Source organism: Bos grunniens, chromosome 12 (assembly GCF_055505025.1).
Source record: "Bos grunniens cultivar Pamir isolate PY7600 chromosome 12, Bosgru_T2T1.0, whole genome shotgun sequence".
Taxonomy (NCBI): domain Eukaryota; kingdom Metazoa; phylum Chordata; class Mammalia; order Artiodactyla; family Bovidae; genus Bos; species Bos grunniens.
In genome coordinates, this window is record NC_141176.1 from 62,121,946 (window position 1) to 62,143,038 (window position 21,093).

Here is a 21,093-nt window from a genome sequence, read left to right on the forward strand (position 1 = left end):
AAAATATGGATCATTGAGTTAAAAATAACATCAACTAGAAAAATTCCCATGAGAAGCTAAACAGAAAACACTGAAATGATAATCTTAAGAAGCTGATACAAAACAAAACAATGGTAACAAAACCAAACTTCTGACCTAGAATTCTTTTTCAAGTAAAACATTCTTCTAATTGAAAAAGAACTGTTTACATTTTCAGACAAAAATTAAAAGAATATACTATTAGCAGACCTACACAATAAAACTGTTAAAGGACGTTCTTCAGATTCTAAGGAAGCTTAAAGGATTTCAGACAAAATCTGAGCCTCCACAAAGAAATGGAAAAGAGAAATGGTAAATAACTGAAAAATATAAAAATACTGAGCACTGTTTATTTCTTAATCAGATGTTAAGATACTCTATTACAGAATTTATTTTTTTTTCTATTATAAAATTCAAAATGTATGTAAAAGTAGGTGTGTGTTTTCCAGTATATAATATAATGCAAAAAAAAAAACAAACCTAAGAAAGAAGACAGGAGAAAATTTTTGAAGCTCACAAAGAGGTTTATGGCATAGAATGAGATGATGGTTTCATAGATATATACTTATCTCCAAACGTATCAAGTTGTATACATTAAATATGCAAAGCATTTTATATGTCAGTTCAGTTCAGTTCAGTTCAGTCGCTCAGTCGTGTCCAACTCTGCCAATTATACCTCAATAAATGGGTTTTCCAGTGTCAAACCTTTTTGCCTTTCCATACTTTTCATGGGGTTCTCAAAGCAAGAAAATTAAGTGGTTTGCCATTCCCTTCTCCAGCAGACCATCTTTTGTCAGAACTCTCCACCATGTCCTGTCCATCTTGGGTGGCTCTACAGGGCATGGCTCATAGTTTCACTGAGCTAGACAAGATTGTGGTCCATGTGATCAGTTTAGTTAGTTTTTTATGATTCATTCTGTCTGCTCTCTGATGGATAAGGATAAGAGGCTTATGGAAGCTTCTGGATGGGAGAGACTGACTGAGGAACCAGATATCAAATTGCCAACATCCGTTGGATCATTGAAAAAGCAAAAGATTTTCAGAAAAGCACTTACTTTTGATTTTTTGACTATGCCAAAGCCTTTGACTGTGTGGATCACAACAAACTGTGAAAAATTCTTAAAGAGATAGGAATACCAGATCATCTGACCAGCCTCCTAAGAAATCTGTATCAGTTCAAGAAGCAACAGTTAGAACTGGACATGGAACAATGGACTGGTTCCAAATCGGAAAAGGAGTATGTTCAGGCTGTATACTGTCACCCTGCTTGTTTAACTTTTATATGCAGAATACATCATGCAAAAATGCCAGGTTGGATGAAGCACAAGCTAGAATCAAATTTTCTGGGAGAAATATCATTAACCTCAGAAATGCAGATGACCACCCTTATGGCAGAAAGGGAAGAAGAGCTAAAGAACCTCTTGATGAAAGTTAAAGAGGAGAGTGAAAAAGTTGGCTTAAAACTCAACATTCAGAAACCTAAGATCATGGCATCCAGTCCCATCACTTCTTGGCAAATAGATGGGGAAACAATGGAAACAATGAGATACTTTATTTTTGGGGGCTCCAAAAAAATCACTGCAGATGGTAACTGCAGCCATGAAATTAAAAGACTCTTGCTCCTTGAAAGAAAAGCTATGACCAACTTAGACAGCATATTAAAAAGCAGAGACATTACCCACAAAGGTCTGTCTAGTCAAAGCTATGATTTTTCCAGTAGTCACGTATAGATGTGAGAGCTGGACTATAAAGAAAGCTTAGCGCTGAAGAATTGATGCTTTTGAACTGTGGTGTTGGAGAAGACTCTTTAGAGTCCCTTGGACTGCAAGGAGATCAAACCGGTCCATCCTAAAGGAAATCAGTCCTGAATATTCACTGGAAGGACTGTTGCTGAAGCTGAAATTCCAATACTTTGGCCACCTGATGGGAAAAACCAACTTATTGGAAAAGACCCTGATGCTGGGAAAGATTGAAGGCAAAAGGAGATGCGGATGACAGAGGATGAGATGGTTGGGTGGCATCACTGACTCGATGGACATGAGTAAGTAAACTCTGGGAGTTGATGATGGACAAGGAAGCCTGGTGTGCTGCAGTCCATTGGGTCACAAATAGACATGACTGAGTGACTGAACCTACAATGGGTTTTTAAAGCTTAAAATGTATGATAATGTCACAAAGAATGGGAAATGGATAAATAATAATTTAAGATTCTTACAACAAATATGGAATAATATTATTTTGAGGTAAACTTTAATAAACCAATGGTTACTGTAAACACTAAAAGGATCACTACAAATTTAAAACAAGATATATATTCAATAAGTCAATGCAGTAAAAAGTATTTAGTGTATCAAACACTATCTAGAAAAAGAGGAAAATGTCACCAAGAACAAATTGGATACATAGAAAAAAACAGCTTGATTAGAATTAAGTATGATGTGGTTCTGATTTTGTTGCTAAGTTGTGTCCAACTCTTGTGACCTCATTGACTGTAACCTGCCAGGCTCCTAGGTCCATGGGATTTTCCAGGCAAGAATACTGGAATAGGTTGCCATTTCCTTCTCCAGGGGACCTTCCCAACCCAGAGACCAGACTTGGGTCTCCTGCATGGCAGGCAGATTCTTTACTGACTGAGTTACCAGGGAAGCTTCTAAGTATAGCTATGTAGATAATTGCATTAAATGTAATTCAACAACACAGAACAATTAAAATAAAAGACAAAGTACAGACTGCATTTTTTCAAAAATCAAGATTTAACTATACAGTTTACAATAGAAACAGGTAAAACTCAAGAAAACTAGAGTGTCTACCTTATCATGGGACAATGAAGAACTGATCTTACATTTATGCACTTAAAAAGTGCTTTGTTATTAGTCATTAAAGAAGCGCAAATTGAAACCGTATTGAGATACCATCACATTGACTGCAGTGGTAAACTCTTTTAAATTATGACAACAGTAAATACTGGTGAAAATGTAGTAGAGATGGATATTGGTAGAGATGGATACTGGTAGGACTGGTAAGCAGGTAAAATTGTGTGGTCATTTTAAATATTATTCTGACATTCTTTTTCTATAAATTTACACCCACTTTATGACTCAGGAATTCCATATCTAGGTATTTCCCAAGATAAATCATGAGCTCAAAGACACACACATAAATGTTCAAAGCTGCTTTTTTTCATAATAGCTCCAAATAGGAAACAACCAAAATGTCCAGTGATATGAGAACATATAGGCAAGTTTTTCTTTGTTCCCATGAAAAAATACTATCCAGCAATAAGTGAATGATCTAGGGAAGTGTGAAGCAACATGGATTAAATTCAAAGAATAATCTGTTGAGTAAAAAAGTAAGATGCAAAAGTGTATACCCAGTGATTCTTTTATATAATATTCCAGAAATGACAAATCTAGTCATAGTGAAAAATGTCAGAACAATGGTTGGAAAGACAGCAGGGTCAGAGGGGATGACAATTGACTGGAAGGTGTACAAGTGATGTTTGTGAGTGACAGAAACATTCTATAACTTATTTGGGGCAAAGAGTACATGAGTATACACATCTGAAAACTCATAAACAGACTTCCATGCCTAAGCTTTTTGTGTGATACTGCATATAAATGATCCCTTAATAGTTCAGTTCAGTCGCTCAGTCGTGTCCGACTCTTCACAACCCCATGAATCTCAGCACACCAGGCCCTCCTGTCCATCACCAACTCGTGGAGTCCACCCAAACTCATGTCCATTGAGGTGATGATGCCATCTAACCATCTCATCCTCTGTCATCCCCTTCTCCTCCTGCCCTCAATCTTTCCCAGCATCAGGGATTTTTCAAATGAGTCAGCTCTTCGCATCAGGTGGCCAAAGTATTGGAGTTTCAGCTGCTACATCAGTCCTTCCAATGAACATCCAGGACTGATCTCCTTTAGGATGGACTGGTTGGATCTCCTTACAGTCCAAGGAACTCTCAAGAGTCTTCTCCAACACCACACTTCAAAAGCATCATTTCTTCGGGGCTCAGTTTTCTTCACAGCCCAACTCTCACATCCATACATGACCACTGGAAAAACCATAGCCTTGACTAGATGGACCTTCGTAGACAAAGTAATGTCTCTGCTTTTTAATATGCTGTCTAGGTTGGTCATAACTTTCTTTCCAAGGAGTCAGTGTCTTTTAATTTCATGGCTGCAGTCACCATCTGCAGTGATTTTGGAGCCCAAAAAAAGTCTGCCACTGTTTCCACTGTTTTCCCATCTATTTCCCATGAAGTGATGGAACCAGATGCCATGATCTTAGTTTTCTGAATGTTGAGCTTTAAGCCAACTTTTTCACTCTCCTATTTCATTTTCATCAATAAGCTCTTTAGTTCTTCTTCACTTTCTGCCATAAGGGTTGTGTCATCTGCATATCTGAGATTTTTGATATTTCTCCTGGCAAATACCTTAAAAAATAAATAATTTTAGTTAAAAAAAACAGAATTTCTGAAAGATATAGCTTATATACTCTCTCCTTCCTGCCTTATTTTTTCTCTTCCTTCTCTTCCCCCTACCTACCCCTGATACATAGGAAATTAAGACTAGTTGGAAAGCGTACTAAATTTCACAGAAACTTTGATAATTGCCTAGTTTATTTCAAAAGCAATTGAATAATTTTCTTTATCACATATACAAAGAGATTTCTGAAAGTTATAAAGCTATAACCTCATTGCCTATTACATTCACACAGTTATGCTCTCCTTGAATAAGCATTAGCTCCAAAAAAATCATTATTGTAGAAATAAAACTTGACATTGAGTTTTAGGACGTTATTGTAATTTCCTCCACAAACACAGGGGTTTATAGTGTTGTTAATACAAGTTTTCATTTACTCTGCTGGCCAGGGTACTGGCAATTTCCCTTAATTATAAAAAGTCCTTATGTTTCGAGCATAGTGCACATAAGGACAAGGCAAAATGTTAGCAATTAATTCTTAAGTAGGAAGTCATGTGGGTACAATGCAGCATGAGTTATTCTACCCTATTTCAAATCCCACAAAGGGACACTATCAACAAGAGTTTCACAACAACTGGCTTCAAACATATAGTTAAAATTAATACAACGTGTTCTGCCTTTGGAACTCAGTGTGAGCTGCATGAACCATTTTAGAAAATGCTTACCCTAATCTCAAACCAACTGTAAATAGTGAACTTTTCTCTTTTAAACTCTAATAACCTGTGGCTTGATTTTCTGTGAGCAATTTTAGCATTCTTGTAATTAAATTTCTAAAGAAATGGCATGCTAGTCTAAAGAAGATAAAAACATTTGTTATCGCTAATCTGTTTTCTGTGCCAGTGTTATTGGTCTGACACTTTGGATGGAACTTAGGGTTGATTGATTCTCTTTTTAAAACTGGTCCTTCTTTATTCATTGGAATGACAATTTCTTTCTCAGAGGTTCCAAGAGCAGAATTTCATACCTTATATACAGTTTACATGCAATATTTATGGTATTATTAACCAAATATTTTAAATGTAAAGCTAAAATAAAATTTCTATGAACATATACTTCTGTAAATGTAATACAATATGAGGGAATGTCACAGGGAAGAACAACGTGACTGCATATTGAATCTATTCCCTTAGCTGTAAGTTGTGTTCTGTTGCCTGTGCTTAGTCAAACTGGCTCTGTGACTTGTCTCCTCAAACAAAAGGATGTTGCCTATAGCCTATAATAAAAATAATAGCTCTTTCTCCAGGCTTTGCCTCCCAGGCTTGACCTTTAATGGCATAACACTTTTCATTCATATAGAGATAAAAAACTTGCAGAACAAAAAATATTTGTCTTGTTTAAAGTTTACAAAAACCTAGTTATGACAAGACCTAGTGGACAGCTCCAAGAACAAAAGAAACTCACATCCCCTCTGGGGTCTGGCCAAGCAACAAGAAGTCCACAGCAACCAGCCACACTACCTCTCATTTTAGAATAAAAGAAGCTTGAATTCTGAATTCAGGGAAGATGGTTCTTGGGGACACTCTTCTATCATCTTCCCAGTCTGCTAGTTTTCTGAATAAAGTCATTACGGTATTCTTTGCCACAATACCTCTTCTCTCAATTTATTGTCTGGTCTGTTTTTCAAAGGACAGTATGAAGTTGAACTCTATATCAGACATATTATATATGACAAAGATTTAAAGAATCAGAGATGAAACTGAGAGAATAGTATATATAGGGAGAATATACTTGAAATGCATATTTAGTTATTTAAAAAAATAAAAATAAAGAGATAATTGAATTAAGAATGTAATCATCATTTTATGTGTACTTTTTAAAAAATTCTTGACCATTGTATTAGGTTTCTAGGTCTGCTATAACAAAGTACTGCAAAGGAAATTTATTTTTTTTTTTACAATAGAATTTTTTACAATAGAATTTATTACAATAGAAATTTATTCTATTACTGTTGTGGTGCTGGGAAAAGCCAATTCTAACTCCATCTTGGAACTGTTTCTTGGACTTATCTTTCATTGCTTTCCTTATTATAATTATACAAAATGGCCTGCCTCAGAGAATCCTGCCCCTCTGCCTGATTGTTAAACTAAAGTGCCTTTGTACATAATCCTATCACATGTAAATTGCAGGATGGAAAAAAATTAATACATCCCCTGCCTGAGGTTTGCCATTCTAGGTGATATTGCAAGATTAGTGGCCTTTTACTTTGCTTCCTCATCTCTCCAGCATCTCTGTTCTATAAAAGAATCTGGCATCAAGACTCCAATAAGATGGTTATTTTTGAGACATTAGTCTTCAATCTTCTTGGTCTGACAGCTATCCAAATAAAGTCATATTCCTTGCCTTAATGCCTTGTCCTTCCAATTCTTTGGCCCGTTGTGCAGCAGGAAGAGCAAGTTGGATTCAATAACACTGGAAGCTAGAGGACCAAAACCAGTAAATGCCAAACTCTCTCTAGAATCAAGGGAATAATATTTTCCATGCTTCATTCCACTTCTGGGTATTTTTTCTAGAGAAACAAAAACACTAATTTGAAAAGGTATTTAAACCTCTATGGGATTCCCAGCTGGCACTATTGGTAAAGAACTTTCCTGCCAATGCAGGAGACACCAGTTTGATTCATGGGTTGGGAAGATCCCCTGGAAAAGGGCATGGCAACCCACTCCAGTATTCTTGCCTGGAAATCCAATGGACAGAGGAGCTCTGCAGGCTACAGGCCATAGGGTTTCAAAGAGTAAGACACGATTGAAGTGACATAGCAACCATACACTCACACATACCCTCCTATATTCACTACAGCACTATTCGTGATAGCCAAGATATGGAAGCAACCTAACTTCCCATTAGGTGAATTGTTATCAGATGAGTAGATAAGGAATATATTGTATATATACACAATATAATATTAGTTATAAAAGATGAATGAAATCTTGCCATTTTCAACAACATGGATGGCCATTGTGGGTATTATGCTAAAGGAAACAATTTAGACAGAGAAAGACAAATACTGTATGATTTTACTTTTATGGGTAACCTAAAAAAAATTGTTTTGAAATGAAAAAGCATAAAACACACACACACACACACACACACAAAACAGATACAGACTAATACAGAGAACAAACAGTTGGTGCCAGAGTGGAAAGGGTTGGGGAGGATGACTGAAATAAGTAAGGGACATCAAGAGATATTAACTTCCAATTATAATATCAAGTCACTGGAATGAAATATACAGAGCATTGGGAATATAGTCAAAAGTACTGTAATAACTATGCATGGTGAGAGATGGTGGTTAGGCCTATTGTGGTCATTTTGTAATGTATAAAAATATTGAATGACACTGTTGAACACCTGCAACTAGTATAATATTTAAGTCAATTATGAGAGGAGCTACCCCACATCCAAGGTAAGGAGCAGCGGCTGCTCTTTGCTGGAGTAGCAGTGAAGAGATAGCCCACGTCCAAGGAAAGGGAAATCCAAGTAAGATGGTAGGCACTGAGAGAGGGCATCAGAGGGTAGACAGACTGAAACCAAATTCACAGACAACTAGCCAATCTGATCACACAGACCACAGCCTTGTCTAACTCAATGGATCTAAGCCATGCCATGTGGGGCCACCCAAGACAGACAGGTCATGGTGGAGAGGTCTGAAGGAATGTGGTCCACTGGAGAAGGGAATGGCAAACCACTTCAGTATCCTTGCCTTGAGAACCCCAAGAACAGTATGAAAAGCTAAAAAGATAGGACACTGAAAGATGAACTCCCCTGGTCGGTAGGTGCCCAATATGCTACTGGAAATCAGTGGAGAAATAACTCCAAAAAGAATGAAGGCATGGAGCCAAAGCAAAAACAACACCCAGTTGTGGATGAGATTGGTGATAGAAGCAAGGTCTGATGCTGTAAAGAATATTATTGCATAGGAACCTGGAATATTAAGTCCATGAATCAAGGCAAATTGGGAGTGATCTAACAGGAGATGAGAAGAGTGAACATCAACATTCCAGGAATCACCGACCTAAGATGGACTGGAATGGGTGAACTTAACTCAGATGACCATTAAATCTACTACTGTGGGCTGGAATCCCTTAGAAGAAATGGAGTAGCCATCATAGTCAACAAAAGAGTCCAAAATGCAGTACTTGGAAGCAATCTCAAAAATGACAGAATGATCTCTGTTCGTTTCCAAGGCAAACCATTTAATATCACAGTAATCCAAGTTTATGCCCCAAACAGTAATGCTGAAGAAGCTGAACAGTTATATGAAGACCTACAACCATCTAGAACTAACACCCAAAAAAGATATCCTTTTCATTATAGGGACTGGAATGCAAAAATAGGAAGTCAAATACCAAGAGTAACAGGAAAATTTGTCCTTGGAGTACAGAATGAAGCAGGGCAAAGGCTGAGTTCTAGCAAGAGAACACACTGGTCATAGCAAACACCGTCTTCCAAGAACACAAGAGAAGACTCTAAACATGGACATCACCAGATGGTCAACAATGAAATCAGAATGATTATATTCTTTGCAGCCAAAGATGGAGAAGCTCTATACAGTCAGCAAAAAAAAAAAAGACTGGGAGCAGACTGTGGCTCAGATCATAAACTCCTTATTGCTGAATTCAGACTGAAATTGAAGAAAGTGGAGAAAACCACTAGACCATTCAGGTATGACCTAAATCAAATCCCATATGAGAATATAGTGGAAGTGAGAAATAGATACAAGGGACAAGATCTGATAGACAGAGTGCCTGATGAACTATGGACGGAGATTCATGACATTGTAGAGGAGACGGGAATTAAGACCATCCCCAATAAAAAGAAATGCAAAAAAGCAAAATGGCTGTCTGGGGCTGCCTTACAAATAGCTGTGAAAAGAAGGGAAGTGAAAAGCAAAGGAAAAAAGAAAAGATATACCCATTTGAATTCAGAGTTCCAAAAAATAGCAAGAAGAGATAAGAAAGCCTTCCTCAGTGATCAATGCAAAGAAATAGAGGAAAACAATAGAATGGGAAAGACTAGAGATCTCTTCAAGAAAATTAGAGATACCAAGGGAACATTTCATGCAAAGATGGGCTCGATAAAAGGCAGAAATGGTAGGGACATAACAGAAACAGCAGATATTAAGAAGAGGCGTCAAGAATACACAAAAGAACTGTACAAAAAGATCTTCACTACCCAGATAATCATGATGTGGTCACTCACGTATAACCAGACATCCTGGAATATGAAGTCAAGTGGGCCTTAGAAAGCATCACTATGAACAAAGTAGTGGAGATGATGGAATTCCAGTTGAGCTATTTCAAATCCTGAAAGATGATGCTGTGAAAGGGCTACACTAAATACGCCAGCATATTTGGAAAACTCAGTAGTGGCCACAGCACAGGAAAAGGTCAGTTTTCATTCCAATCCCAAAGAAAGACAATGCCAAAGAATGCTCAAATTACCACACAATTGCACTCATCTCACATGCTAGTAAAGTAATGCTCAAAATTCTCCAAGCCAGGCTTCAGCAATACGTGAACCGCGAACTTCCAGATGTTCAAGCTGGTTTTAGAAAAGGCAGAGGAAGCAGAGATCAAATTGCCAACATCCGCTGGATCATGGAAAAAGCAAGAGAGTTCCAGAAAAACATCTATTTCTGCGTTATGGACTACGCCAAAGCCTTTGACTGTGTGGATCACAATAAACTGTGGAAAATTCTGAAAGAGATGGGAATACCAGACCACCTGACCTGCCTCTTGAGAAACCTATATGCAGGTCAGGAAGCAATAGTTAGATCGAGGCATGGAACAACAGACTGGTTCCAAATAGGAAAAGAAGTACGTCAAGGCTGTATTTTGTCACCCTGCTTATTTAACTTCTATGCAGAGTACATCATGAGAAACGCTGGGCTGGAAGAAGCACAAGCTGGAATCAAGATTGCCGGGAGAAATCTCAATAACCTCAGATATGCAGATGACACCACCCTTATTGAAGAAAGTGAAGAAGAACTAAAGAGCCTCTTGATGAAAATGAAAGAGGAGAGTGAAAAAGTTGGCTTAAAGCTCAACATTCAGAAAACTAAAATCATGGCATCTAGTCCTATCTCTTTATGGCAAATAGATGGGGAAACAGTGGAAACAGTGTCAGACTTTATTTTTCTGGGCTCAAAATCACTGCAGATGGTGATTACAGCAATGAAATTAAAAGATGCTTACTCCTGGAAGGAAAGTTATGTCCAATCTAGACAGCATATTGAAAAGAAGAGACATTACTTTGTCCACAAATGTCCGTCTAGTCAAGGCTATGGTTTCTAGTGGTCATGTATGGATGTGAAAGTGAGACTGTGAAGAAAGCTGAGCACCAAAGAATTGATGCTTTTGAACTGTGGTGTTGGAGAAGACTCTTGAGAGTCCCTTGGACTGCAAGGAGATCCAACCAGTCCATCCTAAAGGAGATCAGTCCTGGGTGTTCATTGGAAGAACTGAAGTTGAAGCTGAAACCCCAATACTTTGGCCACCTGATGCAAAGAGCTGTCCCATTTGAAAAACCCTGATGCTAGGAAAGTTTGAGGGCAGGAGGAGAAGGGGACGACAGAGGATGAAATGGCTGGATGGCATCACCGACTCAATGGACATGGGTTTGGGTGGACTCCAGGAGGTGGTGATGGACAGGGAGGCCTGGTGTGCTGAGTTTCATGGGTCGCAAAGAGTCGGACATGGCTGAGTGACTGAACTGAACTGAGAGGACATGAATTTTTGAAGAGACAATATTCAACCAAGTACATAATAATCAATAAAAAGTATTTTAATGTCAGTCTCCTTTAGTCAATATAATTTAACTAAGCATATGGAATGATGATATTGTATCATTTACTAATTTATTTATTTGTTCATTCACAGACACTTACAGAGCACCTATACAGTGATAGTCCCTTGGTGGCGGCTACTGAGGAAAAGAAAGAAAAAGTAAAAAAACAACGGAAGAGAATGAGAGGGAACAAGGAGAGGAAAGAAGGAAGGAAATACAAAAATAGAGACAAAACAAAAAAATACAAAATGTATTAATATTTTAAGTTGACTAGGTCATTTTTTTCCTTTAAAACATGTATTTGATGCAAAATTACTCAATAGAAAATGTTCTGTGATGATACTAATGTAATTTCTACAAAGGTGGTGTCACATGCCCTATTATTTACACAGCATATTTAACTCCCAAATGTTAATTTCCCAGACTCAGTGGCTGGAAAAAGTAATGAATAGAACCATAACCATCACATCCTAGAGATACTCGTTATTTAGTAACTAGGAAAACAAGATTACACAAAGTTTTCCCTAAAACAACACTCCATGGACACTGTAAGCAAGATATACAAAGAAAGCAATATCAACCTCTATTATCTGCTAGATTTTCAACCTCAGACTCTAAAAATGAAATATCCACTGCTAACTAGGTTAATTTTCAACCTATTTCTGACCCATCATACACTAAATCTCAAAATATGCTGTCGAAATCACTGTTCAAATTATCTGTAAGGACTATTAGAGACATTCTTTGGCATGACTACTAACTTTTTCAGAATCTTCATTGATAAGTACAATAATTTGCATTTAAATTAGTTCTTTAGCAGATTCCTACATTAAAATTTAAGAACCAATGCTGTAACCCATAAACAATATTGTATGTGCTTAATCACTCAGTAGTGTCTGATTCTTTGTGACCCCATGGACTATAGCCCACCAGGCTTCTCTGTCAATGGTATTCTTCAGTCAAGAATACTGTAGTGGATAGCCATTCCCATCTCTAGGGGATCTACCTGAACCACGGATCAAACCTGGGTGTCCTGCATTGCAAGCAGATTCTTTACCATCTGAGCTAACACAGAAGTGCACCCCACTAAAAACATTACTAAAAAGGCATAAAGAAAAAGAAAAAAAGACCTTACAACAAGAACTGTTACAGTATGGAAATACTAAAATGAGGCAGGAAAAAATAAGAAAGAACCACTGCTGATGCTATGAAGAGACAATAGTTCTGGGGTGGGTGAGTAGAATTGACAAGGAGGGCCATCTGAAGTCTTCGCTGATGAGATAAAATGCATGAAACACAGTAAAAACTTGCTGAAATGTTGATCTTACCTATGGTCAAACTCCAGAAGCTCACAGATTTTTTTTTTTTTAACTAGTATTCTAATTCAGTTCCTTGAAATCTAATTTTCTCTTGAAGTGAAGTGATCTCACCTATCTAAGGAAAGCATTAAAGATGGAAAGTATATAAAAATTTCAAGTGGTCCTAGCCCATTGAATGGAGTGAAGAAACAAAAAATCATTTTAGTTGGAACCTTGGTAACTCTTGGTAATTCTTACCTCACTTGGGACATATTGTTCAGTAATTCATGATCTGGGAAGAACTATTTGAAAATTAATATTCTAAAACATAGTTAAATTCAGTATGTAAACATGTGTTAAGATTCTGTGTTTTGTTATATTATAAAAATATATGAATTTGCACATGTCTATCAGAAATAGTTATTTATATAATACCTTAAGGGACGGCTTCCCAGGTGGCTCAGCAGTAAGAATCCGGCTGTCAATGCAGCAGACACTGGTTTGATCCCTGGGTCAGGAAGGTCAGCTGGGGAAGGAAATGGCAACCCACTCCCATATCCTTGCCTGGGAAATCCCAGGGACAGATGAGCCTGGTGGGCTGCAGTCCATGGTGTCACAAAAAAGTCGGACTTGACTTTGCGACTAAACAACAAAAACAACGAAACATAATACCATAAATCCTTTTGGTGTTAGTAGATTGGACTAGATTCTTGATCATAAAACCAAAATTTTATTCTAATCGAAGCATCCCTGAGTTCAGGTTTTTAAAACTATGTAAAAATCCACAGATTAAAGAACATCAGGCCATATTCTTTTCACTTTCTTGCTAAAAGGTAGTGTAAAACCCTGATGTGCCAGACCAGGCTGATCCAAAGGTTTATTTTTCTTAGGCTGAAGGCCAACCTTAGCAGTTTCTTCTCCTTTTGCCAGTAGTACCACATCAATTTGATAAGAACTGTAACAATAGTCACAAAGGCGCATATGCCCAATGACACCTCTAAAGAAAATCAAAAGAAGAACTGGAGATTCGCCTTCAACTCAGAGAATGGCTGACCTAATCTTCCCAGTGCAGGCCTTTCTAAAATAAGGATTTGTTCCAAGGAAAACTAGGCACAATCCTTTTTTAACAGTACATCCATTCAGGACCAAGAGAAAAAAAAAAAAAAAAGAGTACCCTTCAACAAGAATTCATTATCACATGTAGAGTCTAACCCATGGCATATTGACCCAATTAATAGCCTTGAATGTCATCTACTCCCAGAGGTATTTTATTTTTGTCTTGTGTGTTATTTATTTGTGTTGTTTATTTGTGTGTATGTTAGGGAGGAGGAGTTGTGGGATCCCTTAAAAGCAAATAACACATGAAGCTCCACCTCATAGATCACATAACTTAATTTTTTACTAAATCAAAGGATAGACTGTAAATAGCATTTTATAGATTAAAAAAGTTATGGCATAGGCAGATAAACTGTTTAAATTTTATAACAGTGACCTTACAATAAGTTGTCATCTCAGACTGGGAAATCAATAGTTTTAACCAGGTATTCAACTTTCAAGTATTCATTTTGTTTTATATTCTATCATTACAATTATATTGAAATACTAAATGGGTACTGACAAAAAAAAAAAAAAAAAAGCTTAAATAAAAAGGTACAGCTCAACGAACTTTCAGGAACTGAACCACAATCAACATCAAGAAACAGAACCACTTAGAAGCAGCCACCCTCATGCCTCCTCTTCATCAAATACCTTTCCCCAAAGGTAACCACTATCTGGATTCACAGCACCATGGATCAGTTCCGCCTGCTTTTGAAAGCATGTAAATGAGATGATACAGTTTTAATTTATGTCTGGTTACTTTTTCTCACTAGGGCTTCCTTACTGGCTCAGACAGTAAAGAATCCGCCTGCAATACAGGAGACCAAGTTTAATTCCTAGGTCAAGAATATACCCTGGAGAAGGGAATGGCAACACACTCCAGGATTCTTGCTTGGAGAATTCCATGGACAGAGGCTTCTGGTGGGCTACAGTCCACAGGGTCACAAAAAGTTAGACATGACTGAGGGACTAACCATTTCACTTTCACTCTTTTTCAAACTCTATTTTAAAAATAGAGCTCTGATACAATTATGTAAAGTTTAAAAATAAAATAAAATTAATTAAAAAAAAAATAGAGCTCTGATGTTGCTTGTTAAGTTCAGTTGCTCAGTCATGTCTGACTCTTTGTGACCCTGGACTGTAGCACACCAGGCCTCCCTGTCCATCACAAACTCCCAGAGCTGGCTCAAACTCATGTCCATCAAGTTAGTGATGCCATCCAGCCACCTCATCTTCTGTCGTCCCCTTCTCCTGCCTTCAATCTTTCCCAGCATCAGGGTCTTTTCCAATGAGTCAGTTCTCGCATCAGATAGCCAAAGTATTGGAGGTTTAACTTCAGCATCAGTCCTTTCAATTAATATCAGGATCTTTAGGATTGACTGGTTGGATCTCCTTGCAGACCAAAGGACTCTCAAGAGTCTTCTCCAACACCACAGTTCAAAGCATCAGTTCTTTAGTGCTCAGTTTTCTTTATAGTCCAACTCTCACATCCATAGATGAATACTGGAAAAACCATAGATTTGACTATGAACTCCAAAATTACAACTCACTGCTGAACAACCATTGACAGGAGAATGTTGGATCCCATCAAAAAAGATACCCCAATGTCCAAAGGCAAATGAGAAGCCCTAGCAAGACTGTAGGAGGGGTATAATCACATTTAGAATCAAATTCCATAGCTGCCAGAGATGCTTAGAGGTCTCAAACAAAGCCTTGTGTGCACCAGGACCCATGTCCCACAGAGACTGAGTGAGACCTGCCTTTGAGTGTTTGAGTGTCTCCTGCAGAGGTACGGGTCAGCAGTGGCCTGCCACAGGGGCAGGGGCTCTGGGTGCATCAGACCTGGATCACACATCATGTGGCATAAGCCCTCTTGAAGGAGGTTGCCATTAACCCCACCATAGAGCCACTGAGTAGATGACCCACAAACTGCAGAACAATTATACAAAATAAATCATTGCACAACTAAGAAAGTTTTAGGACCCACAACAGATATCCCAATGTGGGGATCTAGCAAAGGGACTGAGAACCCCAGGGAATTTGACTTTGGAGGCCAGTGGGATTTGATTATAGAACTTACACAGGACTGGGGAAACAGACTTTGGGAGGGCACAGACAAAACCTTGGGCGCACCAGGACCCAGGAGAAAGGAGCAGTGACCCAACAAGAGACTGACCCAGACTTGCCTGTCAGTGTTCAGGAGTCTCTGGTGGAGGTGTGGGTCGGGGGTGGCCTGCTGCAGGGTTGGAGGCACTGAGTGCAGCAGTATGTGCACGGACCTTTTGAAGGAGGTCACCGTTATCTTCATTGAGAGTGAAAGTAAAGTCGCTCAGTCATGTCCGACCCTGCAACTCCATGAACTGTAGCCCACCACGCTCCTCCATCCATGGAATTTCGCAGGCAAGAGTACTGGAATGGGTTGCCCTTTCCTTCTCCAGGGGATCTTCCTGACCCAGGGATAGGACCTGGGTCTCCCAAATTGCAGGCTTTACCATATAAGCTGCCAGGGAAGCCCATTATCTTCATTACCTCCTTCCTTCTGTAGCATCCTTGAAGGCCACACAGATGGGGTACCACAAGATGGTAGAACCTCCAGAAGCCTAGGGTCCTGTGTAGTGAAGTGAACCCCACTGACAGTGAGCGTGTAAAATGAGTATAGAATTCACCTCAAGTAGTGGATGTAACAAGAGCAAAAGAATGGGTATATTTGGCAGTGATTTAGCAGTCAGCTTGTAAATGGTAAGAAACTGATATGCATGTGCTTAGTCTCTCATTTGTGTCTGACTTTGCCAACCCATGGACTGTACCTCACCAGGGTCTTCTATCCATGGGATTTCCTAGGCGAGAATACTGGAAAGGATTGCCATTCCCTTCTGCAGGAGATCTTGACCCAGGGATCAAACCTGGGTCTCCTGCATTGCAAGCAGATTCTTTACCATTTGAGCCACCAGAGAAGTTGACAAGAACCTGATATGGGAAGTAAGAAATAAATCCATATACATTATATGAGGACAACTTATTTGGTTACCTTGCTGCCCACTTATCTTCACATGGCAATCAAAATCCCAATGAACTTGTAACTATATGGAAAGCTTTTAAGAAAAAAATGAGGTTAATAGTGTATATTGGTTACTACAATAGTGTGCATTGGTTAGTGGGTTGCCATTTCCTTCTCGAGAGGATCTTCCCAACCCAGGCATCGAACCCAGGTATCCCACATTGTAAGCAAGACACTTTACCGTCTGAGCCACCAGGGAAGTCCTAGGTTAATATATAGAGGATATATTTGGCAAGATGTTATAAAACAACAATGAGCTCATGAAAGAATGGGCTAGTCCATTAGAAGAAATGAAATATGAAGAGAGAATCCAGAATCTGTGTGAATTGTGAACACTGATTGCTTTTAGTAAGAGATGAAATTGAGGAAGCTGTTGAAAAAGATTGATTTAATGTGAACGGCCCATGCAATGCAGTATTAGTTTATGGGAAAAAGTGAGCACCCATTTTTGAAATAAATAGTTTGATAAATATCTGACATAGGCTGTCTTGTTACAAAGGCACCATGAAATCAATTAGGGAAACAGAGAAGATGGTAAGATCCTCACATTTCATATTCCTATCAGCCCTTACATTTTCAATTTTCAGTTGTACAGTCAGACATATCCTTTCAAATTCTCCCGAAATGTTGCAATTTTTAGAGATCAAATTTTACAAGAACATTTCTCACACCTACATTAACATTCTGTCATTAAGGTCTGGCAGCACACTAAAACGTCCCCTAAGATTTTCCTCCTTCTGGTGTATGTGCCCTGCATAATTCTCTGTGAAGATGAAAATGTCACTCCATGATTAGGTTATGTTATACTGCACAGTTGATCTTAAAATAAGATGATTATCTGGTGGGTGTCATCACATTAGTCCTTTAAAAGATATTTTCTCTTACCAGTAGAAAAAATGGACATCTGAGAGACAGTCCCAGCTGACCTGAAAGAAAGCAAAAGCCCATGCTGTGAACTGCCCATGGAAGTGGGATGCCCTTCAAAAGCTTACAGTGATCCTAGCACACAGTTAGCAGGAAAGGGATGACTTTGGTCCCACAGTGGCAAAGACATTAAGCTTCAACCATCTAAATAAAAGTGGATGAGTTATTTTTTTTTTTCTAATAAACTTTTACAGGACTAAACTAGAACAGAATTGAAACAGAATGTTAAATTTATCCATGGTCAGAATATCCCTATGTTATATGTGACATCCAAGTTTGATTTAAGACAAATAAATGTCTGAATATGAATGGCACATTAATGGATCTCATCTAATAACTAAGGGGGTGATGCTTTTTAGTATCTCTCTTCTGTAGCCTTCAAGGATGCTACAGAAGGAAGGAGGTAATGAAGAGATTGGGTGATGCTGTAGTATCACTCCCAATCTTCATAAACCCTAGATATATAGTGGGGTTGTGAATTTTTCTTTCAAAGATAGATATTCTGCCATAGTGCAGAATAAATATATTCTAAGTGGAGAACACTATTTTGGACACTAATTACTTTGAAAAAGAGAAAAATATAGTATTTTAAAAATCGAATGTGCAGAAAACAAGCATAAGTTAGTTTACACATGTGCTAATATGCACGTATAATTTTGAATATACATGCAAACACTGAAGTTGAATGTAAGAGAGAGCTTTCTGTGATGGTACAATAGAATGAATAAATATTTGGTAAAATGGAATAACGCTGTTGCATTATCCCAGAAATCATGATGATAAATACATACATACGTATTTTTATGAGATTGTGTGTATTTTACCTATACAAAGACACTACAAATTTATTGAATACATGGTTTATTTTGAATAAAAGTCTTGCCAGTAATTAGGAACAATGAAAAGCACTCTCTTAATTATCTATATATATATATATAGATAAAAGTCTTTAATTTTTATTTGACATGAAATTAGAGTTAAAAAGCAGTAGATGAGGCTTTTCTTTTTTATTTTGAAGAACTGCTAATAGCATAGCTTCTAGGTGCACAGAGAACAAAATACTTGATAGTTATTTTTAGAGACTATTTGTCATCTATGAGGATTATTTTTAAAAGACAGGAGACATAATAAATTACAATACTCAGTTTGTCTATTGATTATATGCTTGATTTAAGATAGACATTTTCATGGTAAAAATCTCTTAAATAAATGTTCATTTAGTTGTGTCAGTTTTATTCATGTGACATTCAGACTCATCAGAAGCAAAAGTAAAGTTATATTGTAGGCACTGGAAGCTTCCATTCAAACCTGAGTTATATATGAACAGCCTTAGTCACATCCACTTTTGACTTGAAGGAAATCTGAAAAGACAAACAAGAGTATCTTTCCAAGAGAATGAATCCAACATTCAAGTATCAGCGTTTGTTTAACAACTCTAGTCAGGACTAGCTGGTTTTTTTGTGTACAGAAGCTTATGCATGTATATAAGCATATATACTTAGTGTGAGTTAACTATAATGATTTGCACAGATCTAGCTAGAATTTATTATCAGAATAAAAAACCACCTCTGCAGAGCAGCATCTTCATTCCAGGAAAGAGTTTAGGATCACATTTTGCTATTAGCACCAGGATATGTCCACACTGACTTATCTATGCATTGTTCTGCTAAAGGTAGACATGCCTTCAGGCAGCTCTTGCTGAGCTGTCTGGATACTCAGTGTCCTCTGTTCTTTGATCCATGCATTCTGTACTCTTCATGTCTAAATCCCAAGGATAATATGATCATCTGACTTCCTGACATGCTGACACTTCTCTCTAGGTAGCAAAATGAGCTAATGCATTTATGAATAAACAAACAGACAAATGAAATTGGTGTGTCTATTAATTTCTCCATGCCTTCAGTACAATCTTGGACATGAGCCTTGCTTGTGGCAGTGGGACATTTGTCAATATGACCCAGGCAGATGCTTGAGAAACACATTCACTTGAGGATTAGTCTCATCTTGCTGTTCTTTGCAAAGCACACAAACATCAAGAGATTTAATACAACCAAGCCTGCTTAAGAAAGACACATGACCTAATGTTGGCTGACATGTGAATGAGGTCTCAAAAGCTAACCAGCCAGCCAACCACTAAATCTGAAAGACATCATACAGGATGCCGTAGTTCCATGGTATAATGGTGAGCACTCTGGACTCTGAATCCAGAGATCTGAGTTCGAGTCTCAGGGGGACCTTTCCCTATAGGCTGTGCCCAGTGTCTTTGGGCTTCCCAGGTGGCTCAGATAGTAAAGAAACAGCCTGCAATGCAGGAGACTCAGGTTCGATCCCTGAGTTGGGAAGATCCCCTGGAAAAGGGAATGGCTACCCACTCTAGTATTCTTGCCTGGAGAATTCCATGGACAGAGCAGCCTGGTAGGTTATAGTCCATAGGGTCACAAAGAGTCAGACATGACTGGACAACTAACATTTTAACATTCTTTGGCATTGCCCTTCTTTGGGAATGGAATGAAAACTGACTTTTTTCCAGTCCTGGGGCCACTGGAAAATTTTCCCAATTTGCTGGCATATTGAGTGCAGCACTTTAATAGCATCTTTTAGGGTTTTAAATAGCTCAGCTGGAATTCCATACTAAGTATATAGTGTTTACCATTTCTGTAGTCCTTCATGTTTTATTTTAAAGATACTTGGTGAAGCATACTGGGAAACAGAAATGGTTAAAATACAACTTTTAATTACACCTGACAGAAATTTCTGAGTCACAAACAAAACATGCTTAAATTATTATTTACAAAACTAGTTTCTGGCTATCAACCAATAATTTGCTTTTTCAAAATTATTGCCAAATTATTAACTAATAGATAAAAAACTAAAGAAACTAGAGAAACTTCAATGGTATGATCAAATTAAAACTAATAGTAAAACAAATATTACTATTTGGAACTACCCAGTGTTTTATTCATGACATTTTAAGTATCAACTCAGGAAATTAAGGATAATGTGAGGGAAAATAATAAATAAGGGAAAATTGGGCCAGTTCTTCCTCAATTTGTTTTTTTAAGTTTTTACCACATGTTGATTTTTTTTTTTCTGTTTCCAATCATTATGTATTAGTCTTTATTTTTTTAATTTTATTTTATTTTTAAACTTTACAATATTGTATTAGTTTTGCCAAATATCAAAATGAATCCGCCACAGGTATACATGTGTTCCCCATCCTGAACCCTCCTCCCTCCTCCTTCCCCATACCATCCCTCTGGGTCGTCCCAATTTGAAAAGTTAACTTTTTTATCCAATGTTTAACTATAAATTGGGTGAAAGGAAGAGAAAGAGGAATAAAGGTTTGGAAGAAAAAGGGGAGGACAGTGTGAGCAGTGGAGAAATTAGAGAAAGCCACAACAAAAGAGAAAGAGGAAAGAATTAT

The 21,093-nt window shown here is 37.8% G+C and overlaps 1 non-coding gene across 1 annotated transcript; it reads left to right on the forward strand.

Moving 5' to 3' along the window:
* Window positions 1-19,834: 19,834 nt before the first annotated feature.
* TRNAQ-CUG (transfer RNA glutamine (anticodon CUG)) lies at window positions 19,835-19,906 on the forward strand. Its single transcript has one exon. It is a non-coding gene; the product is annotated as a tRNA-Gln (tRNA).
* The last annotated feature ends 1,187 nt before the right edge of the window (window positions 19,907-21,093 follow it).